Here is a 26,729-nt window from a genome sequence, read left to right on the forward strand (position 1 = left end):
GTCAGGCACTAAGCTGGGATCAGAAGACAGCACTTGCTTCCAAGGATGAACGTAGGTTTCTCATATGACCTTATGCAAATCCTATCTGTCCAGTAACTTTTCCCTACTTCATAGGAAGTCTCTATGATAAAACTGAATACTGTCTCAGAGGCATTCACAGACTACAGCAATGAAGGCTGTGTAAATATCTAGTTTCAAAGCAAAAACAATGCAAGACAAAAAACATAGTCAATGACAAATGAATAGTCAGGAATAATTATTCCTTTAGAAATAAAAGAGCACATATACTGCTTTGCCTGGAGATGCAAGGCTCACCTGCACGCTACTTTGAAAGCTCCTCTCTGCAGGAAACTGCACTTAAGTTATCACAAACATATTTCTATGTTGTCAAAAGAAATCTCCATTTTCCTTTATTCTGAGGGGATGCATTAAAACCAAACGCAACCTCGTTTTAAGTGAATTAGGAAAAGTGAGTCATGTGGGACCATGTGCACCTACTGTGGGGATTTCCCTACTCTGTTAAAGACACCTGACAGCCTTAATTTAAATATAAACCCAAAAATAAATTATAGTCTCCCTTCCTTTTCCCCCAACCCACAAAGGCTAGATGAAGAGAATAAAACAAAGTGCTTCCCATCACATGTGGTTCATGTAGAGACCTGAAGCACCCAACTGCAGCCACCATGCAAGGACACAGACCCCTCCCTGGCCACACGCTCAGTGGGTTCACCGCCACAAGCCCCAAATTTGGTGGCTGAGGAAACTTTTGTTGCCCTCCTGGGGACTGGAGTTGAATCCTGCCTTCACATGGGACACGGCAAATCAGTAGTGCTCTATGCATCACATGGGGATGATCGGCTGCAGCTCAGCATGGCTCTCCGAGGAAAAGCTGAAAAGTCAGTAGTTCTGGCACAAGAGCAACCCTAAAGACAAGGGAAATGCTGGTCTGCGACCCAGAGTTTTCTGTTCTTAGTTTATAGATGTTCTTCCTTTGTTTCAGACATGAGACTGTAAGAAAGCAGGGCCCCCAAGAGTGCATTTTACATGACTTCCTTCAGCTCAGAGCAACTTCCCATAAAATATTTTTGAATGAATAAACCATCTTGCTCTGTACATTAAAATTCCTCCACCTAAGGTAAACGAGACTGTGACAATTAACCAAAGCCACAGAGACCCTAATAAACCATTACAGAAAGGATTTAGAATTTCTTATTTCAAGGATTTAGAAGAGGCAACGGTACCTTTTCTGGTGGGCACCCTGAGAAAGAAACTTTAAAAGGGCCACAAAATGCAATCTAATTGGATGTTAAATTTGATTATTCAAAAATTCCTAACATGAAAAGAGAAAGGAAAGGAACACGGAATATGCACATAGACTCTGTAGGTAAGGAAATGCCAATTTGGTAGAATTTCTTGGTCTGGAGGTGCTCAGACTTCAGCAGAGTCTTAACACCAAGGTACAAAATGGGAGGAGAGCAGAATCAGGCCCTGTACACACATACATGACAAAAATATTTCCTCCTTATTTTTCTGATCAAAGACTTACTTCCAGCAAATATTACGCCAGCCGTTATAGCGGGCGAATTCCCTAATGTAACACAGTAGGATGGTGCTGATGCCCAGACTGCCAATCAGGAGGGGCCACACAGGATGGGGCAAGAAGGCTGTTGCCCTTTTCCATCCCTTCCCCTCATGGCAGTCCTGCTGGGTAGCCAGTGCTCTCCTCCCACGCTCCCCAGGTTCCTCCCAGACTCAGGAACAATCTGGCCCCTCATAGCCAGAGTCAGATCATCAGAAGAGCTCAGCTGCATCTCAAGATCTGAAGCAAGGGCCAAACTGGGAGAGCAGCACTCAGCAGCTCCCAAGGGGACCTTATTGGAAAGGCACCATGATATTTCATGTCTGTTTTATCCAAAAACCTGGCCAGTTTGTTATCAGCACACTGGAAACCTAGTCTCCACTAGCCCACATATGCAGGGAATGCTTGCTGCTGTCCCAGGCATTAGCTACAGCGGAAGACTTTAATAATGTACCATGAAAGGCAGTAAGAAAATGAAGATATGGCTAAGCACCCCCTGACTAGTTAGATCTTTAAGATGTTCTTCACAGTTATTTTCCAAGACAACTGTTCTGCAAGGTCAAGATTTTGTTATTTGAATCCTATGCATTGTTAGGAAGTCATAATTTTAGAATTCCAAAGATAAAAGGTAGGATTTTGCTGAGGGGGAGGGTAAGGTGGATACAAATACCATGGCTCCAAAATTCCCAGGCATAAATCGTGTAATTTAAATCTCCTAAATCTGTGAGTGAAGCCACACTTTATGTTTACAGCTGTTGTTCAGAGTGGAGAAATCTTTTGGCCCGTGGATAGAACGGCATCTTATATCTTCAGTCTTGCCTAAAATTTATTATTCATGGACCGTAGCTCTTTCTCTTACGAGTACTTGGCTGGGAAGCTCTGCATTTCATGCATCAATCCCACCCGGATTAACAAAGAAAACACTTAGCATCAAGAAAAAAGTCAATCTATTTACATATGGAATGATGAAAAGGAAACTCTCCAAATTAATGTGTCAGTTAAGTCATTTGGCCACTGTGATATTCCTTCATCATCCTTGTTTGTGTAAAAAAAAAGAAAAAAAAATCAGAAGAATTTATCTGAATCATGAAGAAAACCTGGGGGAAATAACAACATATCCTATGACTTTGTGCTTTGTGCTTTCTTCCCCACCTTTTTTGGTCTGTAAAGAACAGCTGTTCATTGTCTAAAATAGAAACTCCTTTTCCAGTCTTTTTCACATCAAAAGGAAGCCGTCTTATCCGTCCAGTCTTCTAACCTTAGAGAGGCATTAACTCATTTCCGAAAGGCAGCCTTTACGTGTTGCAGCTCTGCTTGCCCTGGCATCTAGGGGCCAGAACGACGTTTTCATGTGATTTCCCACCTTTTAGCAGCATCACAGTTGCCTGTAGCTCCCCTTTTCCCTCTAAGTGGGGAATGAACCACCCACTGAATGAACATCCACTTGCTGCCTTCTCTCAGGTCTGACTACACCAGAGCTGCTGATGTACGGGGCAGTTATTTCATGATACCTTATCAGAGGGCCGATACAGGCGTCTCGAAAAGCTTCTTAATGGCAAGGGAACTCGCAACTTTCTCATGTTACCAGCATTTCACATTAGCTCTTAGCCCCAGGTGGCGCAAATACCTTCCAATCCTTTTTTATTTTAAAGCCACACTGTAGCTGTTCTTCCAGGACATTTTTATGATTTCCATCCCTCAAGCTGCATAATCTACACAGCACGATGCGCTGCCCTTGCTTCCCTACCTCAGCTCGAGGAAAACCACTATTCAAAAGAGCAATGTAATCTTTTATTTATGGATCTGAACTGAGACTTTTGAAACCTGTCAAATTTTAAATCCAAATGGCCCACTTGGTTTCAAGCCAAGACCGTTCCCTGATAAAGTAGAGCAAAAACTTCTGTAAAAGTGGAAGTGTCTAAAAAGAATGTAGCGACCATGCTGGGTGATAACGGAGGCTCAACGGGCAGCAGCCGAACCAGCCTCCTAGAAAAATAGTTGCAGAAAAATACTTGCAGCTTGCTTTTGTACCAGTGCAATTTTATTTATTTATTATTTTTTTTTGAGAGGAAGTTTTCTTATCATGAAAATAAAAGTGAAATAGTATAGGTCATATTTTTTTTTAGTTGTTTTAATTTAAACCCAAATAATCTCTGCTGAAATCAACAGGCTTATTCTGTGTTTTCACCAGTGCTACTCAGAAGAGAAGCAAATATTCAAGTGTCTTTGGGATCTGACAATACAGACAGGTGCTTAATACTCAAACAGTTGCAAAACACATACCAAAATGTTCATTAATCTAACTACACCCCCAAATCTTGGAAAAAGTTTTGCTTGCCCACAGGACTCTCGCTGCCTCTCACAGAAGCGCTCATTAGCACAAGCCAGATTCCAGCCCTCTTTCCCCCACTGATCACCGCTAATGCAAAAGGAACTCTGATTTAAACAGGAACGCCAGAAAGCATGAGGCACAAACCATGATTGTTTGTGAATCTCCCTCGTGTGCTGGGCCGGAGTGCCACAGCCGCACCACTGCACTGGCTCCAAGGCCATGTGCTCTGCGACCACACCACTCGGTGCAGTGCCAGAACCCCTTCTCTTACACTAAACACAGTGAGGGGCATTTCTTCATGTGAATCCAAATAAACAAAACCCTTGTGTCAGTCTAAACTTCCGCACAGCCACAGCTAAGGAAAATGGTATAAGCACTGACAGAAATCCAACTTTAGCACTCAGTTCCCACTTCATCTCAATGGACAATATTTTATCTCTTGACTGAAGTTCCAGTATGGGCTAACAAACCCAACTCCTTATATTTCTGGGCTCACCCTGGATTACAGGCAGCTAAAAATAATGGTTCATTATTAAAGCACATTAAAAAAGTAAGACTTTACTTATTTGACATAGCCTTTCCTTATGGTAGCTTTCACAATAAATAATAGCACACTTTTCACATCATTTCTTTGAGTGAAATCCTGGTATTTGTAGATGCAAAGGGGGTTGCTGTGTGTGTGCTTTTTATTTTCCTTTTGATTTGTGTTCTTTATTTTCAACATCAACTTCCACACAGTCAGGATCCCAACTGAGAACGAAGAGGCCAGAAGCCAACAAGCTGCCATTTCCCTCTCTGATGTTCTTATAGATCTGAACTGGCTGCAGGCCACAGCAATGAGCCCCAAAGCCCATTTTCACAAGCTCCCAGAAAACAGGAGGCCAAAATATATATATATATATACGCTACGACAGACTGTGCAAACTTTACTATTTTTCCTATTCAGTTTCATCCTTTATATCACATACATCATGTCATTTATGTAACTTCTAATCACCCAACTAGCTTTACATCATGAGCTTTCCAGAAAAAAAAAGTATAAAAAAATTCCTTTTATTTTCTGCAAAGATTCCATAAGTTATCCTAATTTTAGAATTTGCTTTAGCCATATTTCTTCAAGGTAAGTTTACAACAGTTTATCTGGTTATGAAATTAATTTAAAATTGATTCAGGAGCTATTTTATTTTATTCCCACTACACAGATAAGAATCCCAACTTCTACCATGGATTTATTTTTTGTCTTTAGATAATGAGCAGGATTGTGCAAAAACAGATAACAAGAGAAGCTATCAATTATATTCTCATCCCCATATTTTTAATCCCAAAATCCTAAATAAAGTGAGTCCCAGGAAAGTATCCCACCACAGGCGTCTTTCATTTGCCCAGTGATCTCCTTACTCAGCAAATCACCATGGGTTTCACTGACCTTGGTAATATTATAAGGGTCATATTTTCCCATGGATGAGTTGTTCTGAAACAATTTCTCCAGTGTGTTAGGCACACTGGCTGTTCTTTGGCACCAGGCATGCGTATCCTCTTGGTTTCTTTTTTTTTTTTTTTCCCCTCTTAAACATATTTATTGTGACAACTACTAGGGAAATCTCCCTCCCCTGAAATTTTAGCATATTAGCATTTCTACCTTTGTCTCTTTTCTCATTCTGTATAAGAAAGTATTATGAAACTAAACATCTTCTGTATCCCCCTGCAGAAATCCCCTTCTTCCACTTCTAGATGTGACTGTTACAGAACAGCTAGTATAAAATATTTCACTTTTCAAACTGAAATCCACTGTGTGTGATGGGCACAGAAACAAGCCCTTAATAATCTCAATACTAACAATTTAACCAGAATGAAACAGCCAAGCTCAAACCAAAGCAGACTCTTCATTTCCTCATTTCAAAAGCAGGCAGAGAAATCATTAACAGTGAATTCAGACTGGGACCCTGACTCAGATGAAAAGTGCAAGCCACAGAAACAACTAGGATATACAAACACTGATCAATGGCAAGGACTGAACTTGAAGTGGTTTCAGATGGGATCGTATTTCTCTAGAACTGGGCTTTGTGTAGTTTGTTGTCATAATATTAAACAACAAATACACACTTTGGGATAGGTCCAAGTGAGCAGGGAGAAGCACAGTTCTCTAACAGAAGTTTACATCAATTAAATTGGGTAAGAAAATTAATAATTATGGCTCCCCTTTCTTCAAATAGGCACAGAAAAGGGTACAAGACAGTTCACATAACAAAGCTGTTGTATGGCTTAATGAAGCTGTCAGTCACATAAACGTTTCTTATCAAATGTGCACTCAAGCATCCTGCTTAAGTAAAATAAGAATTTACATGGCTACAGTAGAAATAAATATAAAAGGGAGCAAATCTCTACCACACCTTAATCTCATTTACCACTTTGATTTACAACCAGTTCACTCATGAAAGAATTGTAGTGAGCATATCTGATGCCTGTATTTCTATGCCTACTCATTATTGTGAGGACCCAGTGACTACTTGATTGTTTATCAGTGTTGCTGAACTGAATTTGTGCATATAACTGCAACTACTTGTGTATGTCCAAGAAATTAGTATGGATTTATTCACCCATAGCAAAACTCTTAGGAAATAATACATGCAAATCTCTGCAAACCAGGGTTTATTGGAAAAATTTTAAATGTCTTTTCCAACCTCAGTAATTCCATGATTATCATTTGCCTCAAATGCAACAAAATAGTTGGCATTTCAACTCAAGTGATAAGAAACTAAGGTTAATAGAGCTGCAGTCTCAACATCTGTGCACTTTCTTAGATTTCATACATTTTGATTTTCTTTAGGATTAAACGATTCATGTAGAAAAAGACTTGCACTGGGTTTTAGCTTTTTTTTCCTAGGAGTGGTCAAGCAATTCCATAAATTGCTGCCCAACTGTGGGGTTTTGCACTAGGTGTGAGAAGGCAGAAAAAAGGAAATTCCCATTGGCTTAAAAAAAGGCATGTATGAAAACCGAATGAGTAAGAAACTTGCTGACTCACTACCAAAGGACAGTGTGAAATTAATCATCCCTGCCCTTTCCCCAGGGGTCAGAAAGAATTAGTTTGTTGTAATATTTTTGGAGTATTTGAAATATCTAGAAACTAGAAAATAAGTCAGCGGAAAAATATAGACCTTGACTGGGAAAGTTTGTAAATGGTTTCATCTGAGCACCAAAAAAGGTTTTAGACACAGCTCTGATTTTTCCTATTTTTAATTTGTAGCAGCTATTATTTGAAAACATATTCACTCTGCATTTATGGGTAAGTATAGGATTTGCACAACAGTAAGAAGTCCACATCACAAGCACTGGCCCAGCTCTCTGACTTCATATACTGGGTGCTCCAAGGCAGATGTCCTCCCACGCCAGTCCTTCTTTTGCCCAAGATCTTGCAGAAGCCAAAACAAACTCCAGCAGCATGGGAAATGCAAGAGCACCTCAAGAAGGGAAGGCATGAAAAAGTGGACATCTTGCAACAGCAGTAAGGGAAAAGTTGCTTCAAACTCAAGATCTGCCCACTTGCATCAAATTACATTTCTAATTCACCAAAACATGCGGGGTCAAATGTGTGTGCAGCTTTATAGATTTCACACGCCTAAAACTCGGTTCAGATATTTCAGTGGATCCATTCCTATAATAACTGTGGAACTAATACCATGTTATTTAATGGCTATTAAAATATGGTTGTACACTTAAGTGGATATCATAGTATTTGTCTATAGCATTAACTCAAAGAATGAAGGTCACAAAGGTGGATAGTGAGTAGCGCGTTTGCAAATGCTTAATGATCAAAAATATTATTTATTTTCTTACTATTGTCTGGCACTGGTCAGTTTAGTCTTACATATATCCCCACAGCAAATAAGAACAGGCCTCATTTGACAGAGTGTAGTAAAAGGTCAACTGGATTTTAATATGAAGAGCTAAACTCTCTCCTGTCACAAAGCAGAAAGTTACTCATGTCAATGAATGTGAATTTTTTTATGACAAGGAATTTGGAACCTATTTTCATAATGGCTGAGTTTAGTGCTCCTAAAAGAAATACAACAATAACAATAAAATCCTCTGCACAAGATATGTGAATGGATTCTAGTATTCGTATATATTAAGTACAATTAGTTTGTACTTTATATATATATATATTTTACAGCTTTTTTAATGTATTGGGGAGACATTTATGGAACCATATTAACACAAGTTGTGGTCTTCTGATGCCATTTCACTTCTGAAAAGGTAAACAGTCCCTGAAGCGTGAACAATACACACAGAAACCAAGGAAAACACTGAGATGTTTGAACAACAGATACTCAAGTTCATAATGCATTGAGGTTCCTGTGAAACATGAATGCAAGGTGATTTGTGTTTACATCATACATTCTCCCTTTGAAATAAATTTATGTATGACTCAGAGGTCTGATCCAACTCCCAGAGAAGGCCATGGGAAGATTCCCACTACCTCAATGAGCTTTGAAGAGGGCTCTGATGTTTGTCCACATTGTTTTCAACACACACACAACTTGCTCAAGTACAGAATGACAATGCATTTGATAAATTTAACCAGAAGTTACGTAGAGGTCTGATTGCGTTCTTTAGAACTATGCTTTCACTCCCCATTTGGAAAACCTGCTGACCAAGGAAGCCTGAGAGGGTGGGATGAAGTCCATCTAAGAAGTACTAATTCCACCCAAGCCAGTGATAAAGCCTGCACAGGTCTTTATCTTCCTGACCACCCGCTTCCCCATCTGAAAATGGTAACACACACACAGCATGGCTAAAAACAAATGCTGCATCTGACCAACAGTTCTCAAATAAATACTGTGCCAAAACAAAACAAGCAAACAAAAAAAGTTACCATAAAAAGAAAAGCAAATGTCAGGAAGTCATGTCTTTACTTTTAAATCTAGTCTTTCCAACAGTTCTCTTTCCTATTCCTTATTTTTATACATATGTCCACACAGAGAGACAAAAATCAATGACTTAGCAGGAAGAGAGATCAAATCTGCTTTTTTGCAGACATTTAAAAAAGTGACACTCCTTACATTTTCTGCATCTGCTTCCTCAAACACGGCAGCTCACTGAGATGAACCCATACATGATTCAGACCATTTTCCCAGGCTCAACTAAAGCAGCTGGCAGAGGCACATGACCAGAGTAAAGAGGAGAACTTCAAAATAAAGAAAGGTATGTTTTGAGAAAATGCAAAATGTTCAGCAACAATTCACAGTATTTCCTTCAGGCTAAAACTCCTTTCTTACCTCACAAAACCCTCAAGTACCCCCAAGTCTTGCAAAAACAAATAAAACCAAACAACCTATAAGATGCCTCTTTGCACCTCTCAAATTATGTGACCTGAGCCTCCCTTCAGGCCAATTGCACATTACTACTGGGGAATTGATTTATAAGGGACCCTCCACAAGTATCTGACAGCTGTATAAACCATAGAGATGCAGCAGCGGTGCACCAACACAGATTGAAAATCATTTAAGCCGCAGAAGCTTTTTAAATAAAAATCTGAAAGCTGAACTTAAGATCGGATCATTTAGAAAGCCACCAAAAGTGCTCTCATTTGCTTTAAGATATCCTCACTGCAAGAAACTAAAGTTATTTCTTTATTATTTATTCACAGTTCTAGGTCCAAAGAACTAGCTTTTATCAGACAGTCTGGCATTTTGCATAAGCGAGACACTGAACAACATAAAACCCAAAGAGTACAGGTTAGAACAGAGCATAATTCTTTGCAACAAGTCCTTCTCAAACTGCATAAGTTTGCATTATGTAAAGTCGCAGTGAGCCACAGATCACCAAAGTGAGGGGAGGCACTTCCCCTAAATCTTCAGCCAGAAGCTGATAAGAGTACAAAAACACGAAGGGTCACACAGGCCTGGTCTAGTAGACCAAGTAAGGGAATTAATTTCTAAGCTGAGAGTATCCTGTCAGCAATTTTTCTCCCACCAATATCAAGGCCCCTCTTATCTTGTGCGGTAATTGTGGCATTTTTATCATCAAGAGCCAAATCCACACTGGAGAATTGAAAATGTATGCACAGTATTTTTCCGATGTTAACACATGCCCAGCTCATATTTCTGCTTTCACACACTGTGATTTTTGAAAATTGCAGCACATTTTCTTTTTAAGAAGTCATCTAAATCAATTTCAGCCCACAAAAAAAAAAAAAAAAGGAACACAAAGCTGAGGAGCTCTCCAAAGAAAGTAGTACATGTGTTTGCAAAATATGTGTAGTCTGCTCTTATGATATGCCTCTATATATCGTAGAAAGAAGAAATTATATATGGCTGCAGAGTATTGCCATCTACCCCTTCCCTCCATAAAACCAAATGTCCCAATCCAGCTCCGCAGCAATAATCGTGCTCTGCTTATGTGTTTCAAACACAATTACACACACACCAAGGGCTGTATATCCGCAGTGTATGACAGATAGTTAGGACAGACCTTCAACAGAGCATTAACACACAGCAGCTGAGGATGGACCCTAAGCTTGCCCGAGCACATCTCAGTGATCCTTGGCCTTCTGCTACCCTCCTGCATTAAGACCCTTGCCAGCGATGCAGGGGGAAGCCAACGAGTCCCTTCTGCTGCGGTAGTTAGAGGCAATATTCTCCACTTGCCATGTCGGCAAGCTTCTGGAATTTAGCTGTGAGCAAATAACTTTTTAACTGTATAAAAAGAGTTTGATGAGGTAATATAAAGCATTACAGTGGCGCCCAATACAGTCTCCCAGGTCAGTAATGTGCAAATTAAAGTGCTCCAAAATAACAAACAGGCTCTACGTACAATAGATTCTAATGGTTCTTAAAAATGCCCTCATCATCGAGTTAATTTTAAGGAACCTAGTATTAATAGTAACTTTTTAAAGTCCAAGAAATATTTTTAAATTAGGAGATTCACAGCCAAATTCAACAGCCAATGCACTCACTTAGGATTCCTTCTTTCTAATAATATTACCGCGGAGAGTATAGATCCCACAGCTTCTCCCGCACTGGACCAAGAGCAGTACAGACACCGCTGCCCAAAGGAGCATCCAGCAGCAGGGAGGGCAGCTGCTGTGCTGCCATTCAGTGCTGCTCTGCCTTGTTGGGACTGCACTGCCAAAAATATTATGACAGATTGCAGAGCATTTTTGTTGCTCTTGTTCCAGCATTTTGACATATCTGTTTGCCAAAACATCGCATTTTACTCCCATCATCCAGAATTTTGCTGCCTCATCTAAGCTAGATAATTAGGCACTTCCACGCTCAGGAAAGAAAACCAGGTGTAGAGGAGGTAGAGGTAGATTTAAAAAAAAAAAAATAGGAGGTAGAGGTGGGAATCCCTCCCCACAGCTGAAAAGAAAGCCTAGATAATTACCTTAGACTACACAACTGACTTTTAAATTCCTACAGTTGGGTGAGAATTGACTCCTCAGAGTGGTGTTCAAGTCTTTAATGCTTGGAAGTTATTCACGCTTTCTGACAAAAGACAGTAACTGGAATTGTTGAAGTCAAGCACTGGAACAGCGTGTCAAGTCTAGACACCTTCTGCAATTGTTTTCTTTTACAGTACAGTATCTGCATTCTTCCCTTTCAAATTTTGAATCTCTTAGACTCATCTATGTCCCATTTCCCAATTCCCCCTGAGAACCAACGTTTTTGTTTTAATTCAGAACTGAAAGCTGAGACTGTTGAAATGCTGGTATCTGGAGTTTTAAGTAAATGCAGACTTCCTAGTACCAGCAGCAACTGGTCAGAGATCTTTTCTAAGAGTCAGAGCGCAGCGTCTGGACTACTGGTCTGATGCTTCATCTGAGAAAAAGGTGCAGGTGGCACACTGTATAATTTGGGGTCCAGGACAGCACTTCTCTTTATTCTTGGACTGAAAAGAGTACACTGGTTAAAGCTTACTTCTGCTGCTTACTGTTCCAAAATGCAAACAGAAATTAGGTTGTTGTGTTCCCTATATTTGTCAAACCTAACATCAAGAAGTGAAACAAAAAATCTGGCCCTTTGCAGTAGTGTTTTACTCTAACATGGATATATAACATTCATATCACATGGTATTTTTTGGTTAGAACAGCAAAAATAAGTGTACTCTCAGATATACAAGCCATAACAATCAACATTTCCTACCACTGCACATAGCGAAATGCTGAAATAGCTGCATTCCAATAAGTGGCCTCATAGCACCAGTGATACCCCTTTGCTTTCTTCCTGAAGCATACTGAGCGTTTCTTCAAGCATCTTAAACCTCAGTTACCCAAACTTGTTCAGCTTCCTCTACATTAGTCATGCAGTAAAAATGAACTATATGTCCTATACTTTTAACTTCATTATGTCCCATACATTTCATTATGCTCTGGTTATCGTTAAATGCATATATACACATATACATTCTCTGTGTTTCTTGAGACAAGTATTCTCCAAGGCACTCTTGGAGTGTAAAACAAAGTTGTAATTTTAAACAAGTGGAATATCCCTGATTTAGTAAGGGAGGAATGGGGTGTTAGTCCTCAAATTGCTGTTGCTTTTTAACCATGAAACACACACCACAAAATGTTACTTGCGGTGGACTAAGAAAGAAGAATTCCTTTCATAAAATTTAATGAGTGTAATGTTTCTATGTTTTATAGGGCACAGGGTGTGAAAAACAGCTCAGTTTTAGCCCTGATGACATTTTCATATAGGTGGAAGTAAAAAAAGAGAGAGGTTTGACATCTTGACATAAAAGGGGCACGGTATTATGTTGCAAGGGTACTACGTACAAGTTTGGAGTGAAAGCATAACATCTGATTCTAGTTCTAGGCACATATGGCTATACAAAGAGAAATTTGGGCATGTTTTCTCTTTACAGCTAATACAAAATACAATGATTTGAGCATGACATGGATACAAGATCTTGGACTGGAAAAATGGAAGTTGTCCCAAAAAATATTAAGATCAAAACATCCTTCTACATTACGCTAGAAACTACCCACCTAGAGTCAACGGTCCCAATTTATCCTATTGCTTGCATGACGTCACAATATTTCAACAGAAAAGCCATGCTATTTGATCAATTAAGCTAGAATCAAGAGGGTATAGAAGTGATCAGGAAAACGACAAGATAATGCAGTAAGTCTACTGTAGGAACTAAAATGCTACAGAAAAAAGTTATAAATGTAAAGCGATAAGAAAACATACTTTTTACAAGCTGAGAAAAATATTAATAAGGACAAAACTACTGTCTTCTCACATTTTTATAATTGACAATATTACGAAAAGATGCACTGATTTTCATCCTTTAGTTGTGCTTCTCTGTACGGAGCTCCAGCCCTGATTCAGGGAGCATTTCAGCATATTCATGTAGCTGAACTCCAGCACTACCTCATCAGTCCCCAGCAAACCCTTCAGCAAAGGCTTAAAGGCAAGCAAGGTTTAGTTCTAAATGAAGGAAAAGATTTTAGTTTAACATTTTACAGGACCAGAATCTACAGAGCTTTTAAGAGAATAAATTAAAAAAATATGCGTGTGTTGAATGAAAAGACAAGTCCCCAAGTTCAAAATATCAGTTTAGAAGGGAAAAGGAGTGAGATCTTGATCCCAGACCACAGAAAACTTACACAGGTTACCACAGCTGAATTCAGCTCTCACTGGTTCTCCACCAGGTTCAACCACTGTATCCTTTGCCAGCTCAATAGCCCCCAGCATACCAGGAAAAAAAAAAAAGCATGACATTTCACTCTGCACAGTAAGACAATCGAGTTGAGCTGGTTTTATCTGCTCCAGTCCCAGGGAATGCTTTTACGGTAAAGGACAACTATTTCCCCACTATGACGTTATGGCAGGTTGCTATGAATCACTCCCCCACCTTCGGATGACACAGCTCCATCACAGCAGTTTACTTCTCACTCACTGGGCAGCTTATGTTGCCACCCCTCTCCCCCAGTCCCCAAGACCTTCTTGCCTTGTCAGAGGTGTTTATTCTCCAAACACTGTAAAAGGCTTCCTACACTCTATAGGAAAATAAACTACTGAACAGAACAGGGCATTCTGTCATGACCGAATGAGAAGGCAGTTTCAAATACCATTCAAAACCAGATACCAAGATTGCTGACTGCTCAAGCATACACTCTTACACTTGCCTGATCTCCAGGACTGACCCATTACTCACCAAGAACACCAGTTCAATCAGGACCTCTGAGACCATAGCAACACCCTCAAGAGAAGGATTCCTTCAATATCCGTGGCATTTATTTGATTGCTTCTTTTGAGCATCTAGCTACAGCCCTTAGATAGGGGTAGCAAAGTCAGGCATGTAACAGAAGAAATGTAGCCCAGAAGACTTAGGTTTCATCTAAAGCTCATGAAATTACGGAAATATTGCTATCTGCTTCCAGGTTTTTTGCATCTGTCCTAGGAAGTGTTGCTCTGGCAGATTCTTATGACAGATATATTGAGTCTGTTTATACAGAATCACTGAGGGCAGAATGTAAACAGCACGAGAACCAGGGCATTTTGCAATCACACATTTGCTGTCATGTCTTTGACTTGAATCATAAAGCTTTTACTCTAGCACTTTTCACCAGATTGGAAGAACATAATGCATGTGATAATAACCTTCCCTGGATTTTGCAGTGTCTGCATTCTCTCAAACATGGTTAAAAATTTACATGTCAGTAGCACCAGAGCAAACCCAACTGACATTTTTGTCTTTACACAGTACTTGGAAATGAGGACTTTGAAGAGAAATATATATTATTTTTTAAAAAGAAATTAACTATTTGCTACATCAGCATTTTAGAAAGACTGTTCAAGCCTATTTGGGCTCTTACACTACTGCTACGATAGGCCTTCCCAAAATACATGAAATGATGTTACCCAACAAGCATAACTCAAATTCCATCTGTTCTCCTATTCTTATTCTTTAATATATGGGGAGAATTTCATGCCTAATGAAATATTGCTGCAGCACTCTAGGCTCTGGTTTTATTTTAATTTTGAGTGCATACACTGTGTGATTCTATGTCAGAGAACATAAGATTGAAAACAAAGAGTGCTTTGCACTTGTACGAGAAAGGTATTTGTGATAGTTGTTAGATACTTGAGGACCTCCTTCTGTTCCTGAGGTAGACTGCCGGTTCAAAGTTAATGGTGCTCATATTGAGGTATCTTTAGTTGGAAACACTGATTCAGCCTCTTAGACTAAAATTATCAGATCAAAAATCATACTCAAGGGTGTTCAAATACAAAAACAAACAAAAAAAAACACAGATCAAAAAACAGAAAAGCATTTAAGAAGTTGGTATCCTTGCTCTTCCTCCACATAGCTTGACAGGTCAGTCCTTAGCACTTTTCCTTCACGATTGGTCAGATACAAATGAAAAACCAAGCATAACAAAAATAGATGTTTATTTACTTATTTATTGGACAAGTGAAAGATTTACATTCTTTTAAAACCCAAAATGAAGCTTTGATAAAAAAAAAAAGTTCTCACTAAAACATCAACATTTTCATGGAAAATTTAGGAAAACTTCTTCCACTGCAGTTTTATTATTCAGTAAATCCCATCACAATAGAAAATAAGGAGAAAGAAGGGAGAGAGAGATCCAGTGCATAGAAACCTGTTTTCTTATTTACTAATAGTCCTCAAACCTAGAAAGAACCTGGGTTGCGCCACAAGCTGAAACTATAGATGCTATAGATGTACCTTTGTTGACCTTGAGCAATGGAAATGAGGTACCTAAGTTCAGGGAAAACATTGTTAGAAAATTAGTCTCCATCTGTAAAAAGTGAAAATAAACAGGTACAGATTTGAGATGTTTTGACACTTTCTTTTAAAGTCTCAGATTTTGACAGTGGGACCCACAAAGACCATAGGATTGCTACACAGCTTTAAAAACTGAGAAGATGGCTGGAGTTGTTTAAAAAAAAAAAAAAAAACTAAAGTCAGCTCGCATTGCTCCTTCACTGATCAAAGGTAATTCCTAAAACTAAAGTTATTTCCCTTGTGACTATTTTAGCAACTTTTGGATTTATTATTTGTTCTAATTATATTTTATTACGCCTTTGTGGCTTTGTGTCATTTTTATGGCTATATTTTAAAGCACCTTGAGACACGTGGAAGGTGACATATAAATCAATTAGTAGCAACAGTTGTAGTAATAACATCATTAATATGATGAAGCTGGCAATTAATCTGTAAATAAAAAGATTAATCTTTAAACATTTGATATTTGTCTGGTAACTACATATTTTATACTATTTCAGCATAATGATAAATTCTTTTAGAGTAGTGTTCACAAGCGCCTATCTAAAAAGGCTGAATACTTGAGAGTACATTCATAAGTCAGAATTTCCTGGAACCATAATACACAATGTCTGAAAAATATGTAACATGAGCATTACATGGAAAAAAAAAATCATTCTAATGAAAGGGAGACCCTTGAAGGTGTCCAAAAAGGAGCAACAAGCAGTTATTCAAAATACTGTTCACAATTTTGTTTGCACTGCCATAGTTTTCCCCACATGTTTTGAACATGTTCTAGATTTCCCAAAGTGCTAAACTATTTCTCTTCTGCTAAGTGCATGCTGCTCTCTGAATGCTGGGCAGTTTACAGGGTGATTGATGATGAACATAAGTTGTGTTGCTTCTCTTGGAGTACTTTGCCTTAAGAGATTATTTTCTTTTTAACCCCCCAAATGAACAATTAATATGCTCTCAACGTCTATTGTACATACTTCATAAAAGTAACCATTAGGATGCGGCAAATAACGACAGCACTTTCATGCAACACAATATGAATTCCAGAATTGCTGAGGACTATATTTGAGCCACAGTACTTTACTATATGGTCCTTCAAAGAACCTTTGCTATCACAATCGAACCCACCAAAGTGCTACCTGTAGCTTGCTCTTCCACAGGCACGGTGGAAAACAAGTACGGCAAAGTGGTGATTCACTGAGCCCAAATTAAATCCTCTTTCTCCACTTCAAGCTAACAGCGAAACATTCTCTCATACAAAGCACCACATACAACAGTGCCTGCTCCTTCAGTGTAGACAAAGACTGTAATTCACTCCAGATTTGCTGATGTCACAAGTCTGTATGACGTCACTGAGACCTTTTTTTTTGGTGAATGTGGTTTTGTATTCTAACTACTATCCAGCTAAACACAAAATGTATAAACTATATCTTTGAAGTGGTAATTAACCCTTAATTTTCACAAGTGTAGTTACCAGGGAACATCCAGAAGGGGAAATAAGGTTGAAGAAACCTATGCAAGCTTCCAACACCACGATTAATAAAAATGCAAAGACTGCAAGATAGAAGAAAAGCTTTAGCATCCCAGTGACTTTGTGCATATCCATCTTTGCCTACCATAGAATAATCCATAGGAAGACAAGGGCCTTATCTGCAACAAAACAAGTTTCCATTAGTTCCACATGACAAAAGAAAATTTGGTTTCAAAAGATTTTCCACTCTACATAACCTTCAGGTACACTACTGGCATTTCTGACAGACTCAGTTCTGTCAACAACTGCTGAAGGGAAGAAGTCAGCCAAGCCTGTAAGAGCAAATAATTGCTCCAAACGGTTCTTTCTTCCCAATCACACAAACCACTGCTGATTTCAACATCTAAGAACTCGGAGGTAACTTCGCAAAGGGGAAACAAAGCAGGACAAAAGCTTTTTGGTACAGATGTATCAAAGCAAGTTCATTTTCTTATTCATATACTAAATATGAAGAAAGTTACAAACACCTCTAAAAAGAAATTAGAGAAAATGAAGCCAGACTAAATGCTAAAGTTTTACTTCCCCCATGAAAATGTTTTAAAATACGTTGTAAAAAAAAAAAAAAAAAACAAACTTAAAATAGTTCATTTATTTTCTAACAGAAAAATCTAGAAAACAAAAGAAATTAACGACTCTACTTCCTCTACATGCATTAAAGACACTCAAAGGAAAATAAAAGAAAAAGTTTCTCATGAATTGAAGATAATTTTCACTTGAATTTTTTATCCATATGTCACAAACCTACTTCCTTTCAACATTTTTTTTTAATTCTCTGATTCAGCCGGCATTCAACTGGAGTGACTGCACTGCAGTGAACACACTGAAATCAGAATAAAGTCAAACTGGAGTTCACATCCACCTCTCTTGACCTCAGTAACTACTGTGCTCTCTATTAGCAGACCTTAGCATAGCAGAAATGTCTGAGGCTGGCTGTACTTAGCGATTCAAGTGCTCTGTTTATTCATCAGACAGCCACACTATGCAGCCAACGCTGGGCTTTTAACAAGCACTTGAACATTAGTTTCAAAATTGAAAACTTAGATAAGATTCAGCTCTGCTTGTTTGGCTTTTCTCAAACTTTGCTTGGCCTCAATAATCTAAATTTGGTTCATTGAGGTCTGTACAAGCTGGGGAACCTTGAGAATTTGTCTAGGTAGTGTATACAGTGATGTTCAGCATTGGCTAACATTTCGTACAATAATCTCTGCTGTTAGCATTTGTTTTCCTGATAGCAGACAGACTTCCACTCGCTCAGATGTTTTAGTTTTCCAAACTGTTGCCTGGACAGTTTATGCAAATATAGAGTTTGAGATTTCAAGAACTGTCAACAATCCCTTTCTGCACAATTTTCAGTGTTGTCAGCTCCTTCCAGTTAAACAGATGCTCTGTATCTGTTCCACGCCTGTGCAGGGACCAGTCCTGAAACCACAGGATGTGTCAAAATAAGGTATGTGTCTTCGCAGAACCACCTTTTCCTCCAGCACGTGGCCCATCGTTCCTACAGAACAGGTACAAACACTTCAGGATAAGTGCTGCTCAAAAACAGAGCTAGCCTTGAACATGGAGGAGCTGAGCCTTCACCCACGTTCCTCAATGCCAACTTCAGTTGGCCACGCTGAAAGCGCTCCAGGCCACTCAGGACCTGGCTGGATCTCTGGCACATATTGGGAAGGCAGCATTGAGCTGAATATTTAGTTTTGGCTGTTTAGTTTTTTTTTTGTTTTGTTTTGTTTTTTTTTAAGCAAGTCCCACTAATACTGCTTTCATTGTAAATGTTTTCCAGTGATACTGGCTGCTTCCCAGACTCCAGTGAGGATGTCTCTGAAGTCAGCTGCAGTCTCTGAAGTGTGCTCTGAGTATCCTGTTGCAGAATTTCAAATGCCTACTAACTGAATGCAGTTGCCTTATTTGTGAAAGGTGGTGCCAAAAGTATTATTACATTTCAGATCCTTTTCCCTGGGTAATGGTGGAAAATTTTGTTTCAAATCCATCCAACACAGCAGTTAGACATAGGAATGTCCGGGTTTTTTAATTTTTTGTTTTGTTTTGTTTTTAATTCCACCAATGGCATTCCTTTGCTTTCACCTTCACCTTTTTAAGCTGTGTATCAGAATCACATATCACAGAATCACATTAGTCACATATGTAAAAATTCTGTGATTTTTTACACATATCAACATAATAGGCATGTCAGAATGAATACATACACAATAGTATGTGTGTTACGAATGGTAAAAATAAACCGTCTGACAGGTATGTTGCTATATAACTACTGTCTCAGTCAACAGGCACCAAGAGGAGACAGAAGAAATTTGCTAGCTGCAGAGCTTCCAGTCACTAATTTCCAAATTATAAAAATATGAAAGTAGAAGAATCAGAAAAACCTTATCTCAGGGAGGTTGCAGGCAAAACAAAAAAGCAACTTTCTGAAAAAAAAATAAGAATCAGCTGGACAGTCTAGCATCAATTCAATGCCCATGGTTGCTGCACGTTAGCTTGGAAGGGGCTTCAGCCTGTTCACCACAGAGGAGCATACTCTTTATTCTTCACAGAAATGCCTTTCTCTTTCAGATACTCACCTACTTTTTGGCTCCCTACAAGACTGGTTAACCAAACCATGTTTTCTCACTCTTGTTTGTTTGCTAAGTGCTTGATATATGAAAGGCAGAAGTGGCATTCTGAGCATTTTACATAATAAGCTCACTCTGTGTGCTATTAATAATACTAAGAACTGTTACTACAGGTCCAAAACAATTTAGACTTTCTTCCATTTGAAGCCACAATATAATAAGAGGAGGCTCCAAGAGAGGTGTGGATCACCCACAAGAGGTCTGAAGAGCAACGTGTATTTTTACTGGAAGTCTGCTAACTAGCCAAAACCTTTGGAACGTCATGACACCAATTTGGCAAAGTGATATCTCCCTCTGCTTTATTGAAAACATCTTGGACAGCATAATGAAAAAATGCACTGTATTTTCATAGTTCTAAACTCATCTCTCTGCTGGCCTGCAGTCTGTCATAAGAGTGGAGATTAGGAAACGCAATGGAGCTTAACAAATTTCATTCGACAAAAATACAAGAGAGCAAGAAAGAGGAGAAAAATTGAGGAATCTATCAAGAAGTCTGGAATGGGATTTTCCCCTCCACTGATATATTTATAGCCCCTAAATAAGGATCTAATCCAAAGTCAACTCAAACCAATGAGGAGATTTTATTGACTTCAGTGAGTACTGGATCAGACCCTATAAGCAAAGCTTCCAAAAGTACAAAAAATATTTTAGGACATGTTGTACTAGAAATTATCATCAAGAATGTAAAAGAATAACCCAGTCATATTTGGGGTGGCTCACTGGTGACTGACACAGGTAAAACCGTTCATAGATGGTGGGACAAAGTTTGGCACCTGTTCAAATGTCCAGAGGGTTGAAGTTCTCATTTTGGTGAAACTTTTCTGTCTCTTGACTTTTCACCATGACAAAGGTCAGAAATCTCTCCATGTCACCGAAAGATTAGTTTCATCAGGTCCATGAATATTCACATAGTACAGATAATACTTGATCAACCTGACAGTAACATGCTCAGTGCAAACTTCTGTGCTGTGGTAGTGAGGAGCACAATATTATACATACCAGAAGCTGTTCTGATAGAATATTATTGCCTCCTTCTGTAATATGACTAATAAGTAGAAGAGAAATTGGAAAAGTGTGGGGCAACAGCAACAAATTTTTGTTGCAAAAATATACTAAAATAAAAATCTCTGTAAATGAAAGGGGATTATTCCAGAGCTCCCACAATTAAGGATAAAAATGTTCATCAGATTTCATAACGTGGAGTATTTACAGGTACTAAGCAAACATAACAATCACCAGTTTTCATGTCTGCAAAGGTAGCTAGGAACAATACATATTATTAATTGATAGATTTATGTAGTAACCAAAGGAAACAAGTTCAAAAATTTGTCTGTGTTCAAGAAGGATGGTTCTTCAGAAATTGTTACAACATGCACTTTAAATTTGTAAAACTTAGGGATATTTAAACTTCATATGAGGCAACGCATATCACATACTAAGAATGGGTGACCCATTCTTATTAATCACAGTCTTGTATTCAGCTCATCAGCAAGACCTAACAAAACCTTTTAAAAAAAATCACCAGAAATACATTGATCTGGTGTGCATTTGGCTTGGAAAAGAGCTATTTAGCAGTTGAAATATCCACTGCCTAGAAATTCAAGACAATTTAGAACACTGTATTCAAATAAAGCGATGGAGAAATTGAAGAGAAAGTGAGCTGAGGATTAGCTCCTCCACATCAGCAGATGATCTGGTCTACTGTATCCAACCAGCTAAAAGCTGACTAGGACCAGCAAGCCAGTAATAGAGCTGACACAGACTGCCCAAGTGCATGTGTCCCCAAGGACTCCTTGCTGAGAAAGATGACAGCTGGCTGGCGTAAGGAAGTCTGTAGCTAAAGCTCCTATCAGTTTGAGAAATGAGGATATGAGCAGAATAGGAGCAGATGAGCAGGAAGGGGGTAGAGAAAAAATGGTTTTGCTATGCTGACAGACTTGCAAGTCGATTTGTGGTTCTCACGCACTGAGAATCTAAGGTTTATCTAAGCATTAAGGCATGGTTTTAACTAAGGTTGCTATCAGCCAGATAGCGACTGGCTGAGGTGAGAGCCTATGCCTCCAGCAGTTACAACAAACTGAACCACACTAGAATCATTTTGCAGATATGAAAACAATAGACCTTTTAAAATCTTATTTGCCTTACACTTCCTAAACACGGAATTAAGTTGCAAAAATATCTCCTTCAGGTATCCTGATCTTAAACAGTTGGAGAACACTTATCTTCATCAGTGACCTTCATATTTCCAGCTGCTTGCAAACCAAGCAGCCTGCTTTGCTGGCCTTCTAGAGCTATTCTCCACCAAATACCAGCCTGCCACTTTAAAAAGTGCGTAAAAGAGGCACAGAAAGAACCTTGTCTAGACATTCATTGCAGAGGTGTGTTAAATAGGTTCCTTTACTCTTCATTTCATAACCACCAAAACCCAAACCTCGCAGGAGATAAATGCTTTGAAAAGTGTTCAGACCTTCCTTTTTCTTTGCAGGGCAAGCCTCTAGTTACAACTTCCATTGGGTGCTAAGGACAATTCCCCTGCTGACCTGCTATAGGTATTATTTATGCAATTTTTAGGTGGTCTGAGAAGATAACAGCTTAAGTAAGAGAGAAAAAAAAACAATAACATGCATGGAGAGGAACATAGGACTCAGCTGAGAGGCATGCCAGCAGGATCAGTGGCTGCCCGCAGGTTCAGTTAGCATGGAAAAGAAAATCTACATTAAAGTAAAATGTGAAAGTCTTGTTTTCTAAACAAAACTCCTTCAAAATAATATATTAAATAAAAAACAAACATTTGTAAACGTATTAACCTGCTTACATCCCCCAAATACTTCTGTGTAGACATATTGGAACTCAACAAGAAGGAAGTTTCATCATCTTTTCACAGAGTCTGTAAGCTTGCATGAAGTTCTTATGTCATTTTCAGTACACTTATTATTAAAAATAGTTGCAGTTTTTGAGGTCATACAAGTCAACTCACACTGCATTAAAATAACTGTTTAAGAATCATGCAGATTTAGAACAATATTAAATATTTATTTCTTCACTTATTTTTAGATTTTCCTTTTGGACAAGCTGCAGGTGGCAGAGGGCTAGGAGAAGCATAGAAAGAGCCTTAGAGGTGTTTTTTTTTTTTCACATTATTGCCACAGTTTTTGAAACACTGCACCTCTGACTTGATTCAGAATGTCAGAAGATGGACACCAGCTGGAGACAAGACTGAAAGAATTATGAATTATAAATCAGCAGTACTTTGACATAGCCTGTTTGTTTTAAGTTTAAGCACATTTCTTGTGCATTATCCGTCAGGCTTCTAGAAGTGGAGTCCAAAATTAAAGTGATATGTAGAAAATATGAAGGACAAATTCCTTCCAGCTCAATTAAATGCAGACTACACACTGTATTATGAACAAAAAACATAATGAAATTCCATAATAGGCACATAGTGCCCTGAAACTGAATTCCCTTAGAGAAATATTCTTTCTTAGGATGTGCACTACAGTCTCCTGAAATTCAGAAGACACTTTCTTTAGAGTCTGGCAAATCTTGGCACCTTTTCAGGTCACCGAGCAGTTTGCTAAAATATAGCTCTACAGTGGTCCTGCTCATCTGATATTATTAGTAGGTCTGTTTTGCAAAGTCGGGAGTCTCCGTAAGTCTAACCAGTATTCCAAATTCTGGCTAACACAATACTGCATTGTTATAGTAATTACCAGAATATATTGCTACAATATAGCTGGAAGCAGAGGAGACTGGCAAGAGGACAGTCTGGGGCTGGATCACAAGGCATGAAAGCTTTTTGTAAGAATTATCTTGGTGAGGTTCATGCCAAAAGGAAGCTATCAGACATGGATCTTTGGAGGATGGGATGGAAGAGAGGTGGAACATTATCCAAGATAATGCAGAAATATCGGCAAGGACTCAGGATATTTCAGCCAAATGTTGCAATACTACAAACTAAAAAGTTGTCTTCTCTATCAAAAACAGAGGCTGAGACACTTGAAGAAAGCAGATGAGATTTACAGGAAGAGATATTGACAGAGTACGTTACAGATAATATCCAGAAATTGCTAGGCTACGGGTAGGTAAGATATTTTAAATCCTAGATAGAGTAGGCTGATCCTATCTTGCAGCAAGTCACAACCAAGCTGTTAACAATGACAGTCGATGTCAACTAACATCAGACAGCAAGTCACTGGTAAGATCGATACCAGCACCAGAAAGCAATCCATGTATGGCAGGCAACTGCTGTGATCCAACACTGTTTAACATGCAGAATTAGTCAGCCATCCTCAATCCAAATAATTTAAAATAAAAGCTAGCCAGTCATTCTGTATTTCAGCTGTGAGGGCCTCACATCTTTGAATTCAGATCAATTTTTTGTTTTCTTATTCATCAAATCTGTAGTTACTTTCCATCCACTAAGGAAACAAGTCAGGCATAGCTTTCACAGCAAGGCCATAGCCATGCAAACACACCACCCTCAACATCAATAATTAAAAGAATGTATGCTAATCAGTATTTACATAACACTTATACTACATTTTTATCAAAAACATCTTGAAGTGCTTCATGAAATTCAGTTAATATTCTGTGTTTGCCACCGTAGAGGCTGAATCGGGCACCTGGCAGTTGGGTCCCTCCGTTTTCTATGCTGTGGAGCATGAAGGTTCCTTTGCCCTCCTCCCAGACATCCCCCAGCCCCTGCCACATAGGGGAGGCTGAAAAAATAAACCAAATCTGGTTGGCTGATAAAGAACACAAATGCATTCACGTCTAAATACAAAATGGCAATCATGCCTGAAAAGTTTAAGTAGCATGCGACACAAATATTGCTGAGTTCATGGGAAATGGGAAATACAAAAGGTAGCCAGATGCTTCAAAGATCCTGAAGAACAACTATCCCAAGATACCAAGACAGACGGCACAGAAATTTTAATGTGATAAGAAGCAAAGAGACCACTTCTGGTTTTCTAGACAAACCCTCTGAATCCTCCTCTGGTTCTCTGGAAATTCTGAAGAAATAGTTTTGAGAGCTAATCGAGGAGCAGACCAGTTACAACTTTTGACAGTGGTATTTCTAAAGTATCTTAGGAAAAAAATCATTCCACTGAGAATTTTTCTCAATGGAAAGAGACAATATTCATTTTTAGTGAAGAATGAAGTGGCTTTTAAGAAATATTTGGAAAAAATAGAAAATTAAGCGACATATTCCTTCCTCTAACGAACTTCAAACCATCAAATAACAGGCAAAATGAGCTGAAAGGAGCTGATCTTGCTGAAAAATAGAAAGTTCCCCCTAAGAAAGATAAGTAGGGAAAAGAGGCCATTGCAAATACTCAGATCTTGCAAGCTTTCCTTATTGCTAAAGCTAACCCCAACTGTTACTAAGAGCAGAGATGTACATCTAACTTCACAGCTAGCAGAAATCTGGAAAACCATTGTCTCCCAATTTATTTAAATTCTCTTAAAAAGTCAATACAAAAGTAAATATGGAAGAACTTGGAATTATAATTCACTTAGATCTTCTGAGCAATTTTGATGCTATCACTCATAAGAGCCTTCTGAGGAAAATAAATAGCCAAGGAGATTATCAGCCTTTTCACACATACACATGCACAGATCAGCTATGGTGGACAGCTGCTCCTCAGAATGAAAAAGAGTAATTGCAGGATAACTAAGGATCACTTAAATAGTGAGGGAAAATCCTCTTTATTCCACTAATTTTGTAATACATCTCATGGTTCAAAAGTTCATCTTACGTAAGTTGGATTTTCGTTCTGAGTCTAAGCCACAGATAGATTGATTAAAAATAGAATTGAGTGGGAAGAGAGGAAAAAGCATGACTATGAAAGACAAGCATGGGAAAATAGAGAAATCAGCACAATGAAAACAAACAAAAAAAAACTGCAAATAGGTAGGTGGATGTATGTTTATGGGCACATTCTCAAGCTACCTTTTGTGGATACCTTCCTAACCTTAACTCAGCACAGACTATGAAAAGCTATGCTTCTGTTTTCAAGTTAAATTTCCTTCAGGGACAAGGAAAAGAAAATTAAGCCCACGGTGCGTTTTGAATTATAGGAAAAATAAGGTCTCTGAGCTCAAAATGGTTTTACATTTCTGATAAACATTAAGTGATGCTATAGAAAACCTCAAGATCCACAGTGTTTGCCCATCCCTTGCATGGGACCTGTGTCCCTGCATATATTTAGTAGCAGGCTGTGTTCAGCTGCCACATTGCATCTGGGGGTGAGAGTGTCTGAATGCCTTTATGCCCTGCCTGCAACACCCCTGGATCAGTTGATGGACCCAGCTGTGTCCCCAGGTATATCAGCTGCTTATTCACAGCAATCTCAATACCTACAATCATTTCTTTTAAGTCAGAATTGTTTCCCCTTGACCATCACACCCACTGAATCTGCGTATGAACAGGAGCAGGCTCTGAGTGCTTGGACATGCAAGGGGTTGGACATACCCAAATATCGGTCATCTTGCTGCTCAGACAACAGCACACCTACAGACTCTCCCACTAACCTGCATCCCTACCAACAGCCCAAAGAGTACCAAAAGCTACTGAGGACACAAGGACCAGTTAACTAATAGCAATTAAGTGTGGGTAACAAAAAGCAGAGTTTAAGCCCAAAGAGGACTTGCTGCACAATCAGCAAAACAGATTCTTACAGTGTCTGGGCTCCCTTTTCAAAGTCTTACCATTAAAAAAAAAAAAGAAGTGTACATGCTAACCCTAAGCACATACAAGAAAGGCTTATGCTATGCTGCTATCAGGGCAGAATTCCAGTCCCAATAGGTGATACCTACTGTAGACTGGCACCCATGGCACCCAAGCAAAGTATTTCTTCTACATTTTGACAAAGCCTTCAAAACTTGTCCTGTCATGTA

General features: G+C 38.8%; 1 long non-coding RNA gene across 2 annotated transcripts in view; it reads right to left on the reverse strand.

The window, feature by feature from the left end:
* The window catches only part of LOC308192692, a 195,060-nt gene that overhangs the window by 130,733 nt on the left and 37,598 nt on the right, over positions 1-26,729 (reverse strand). The window lies entirely within an intron of this gene.

Source organism: Anser brachyrhynchus, assembly GCF_964034855.1.
Source record: "Anser brachyrhynchus genome assembly, chromosome: 3".
Lineage (NCBI taxonomy): Eukaryota > Metazoa > Chordata > Aves > Anseriformes > Anatidae > Anser > Anser brachyrhynchus.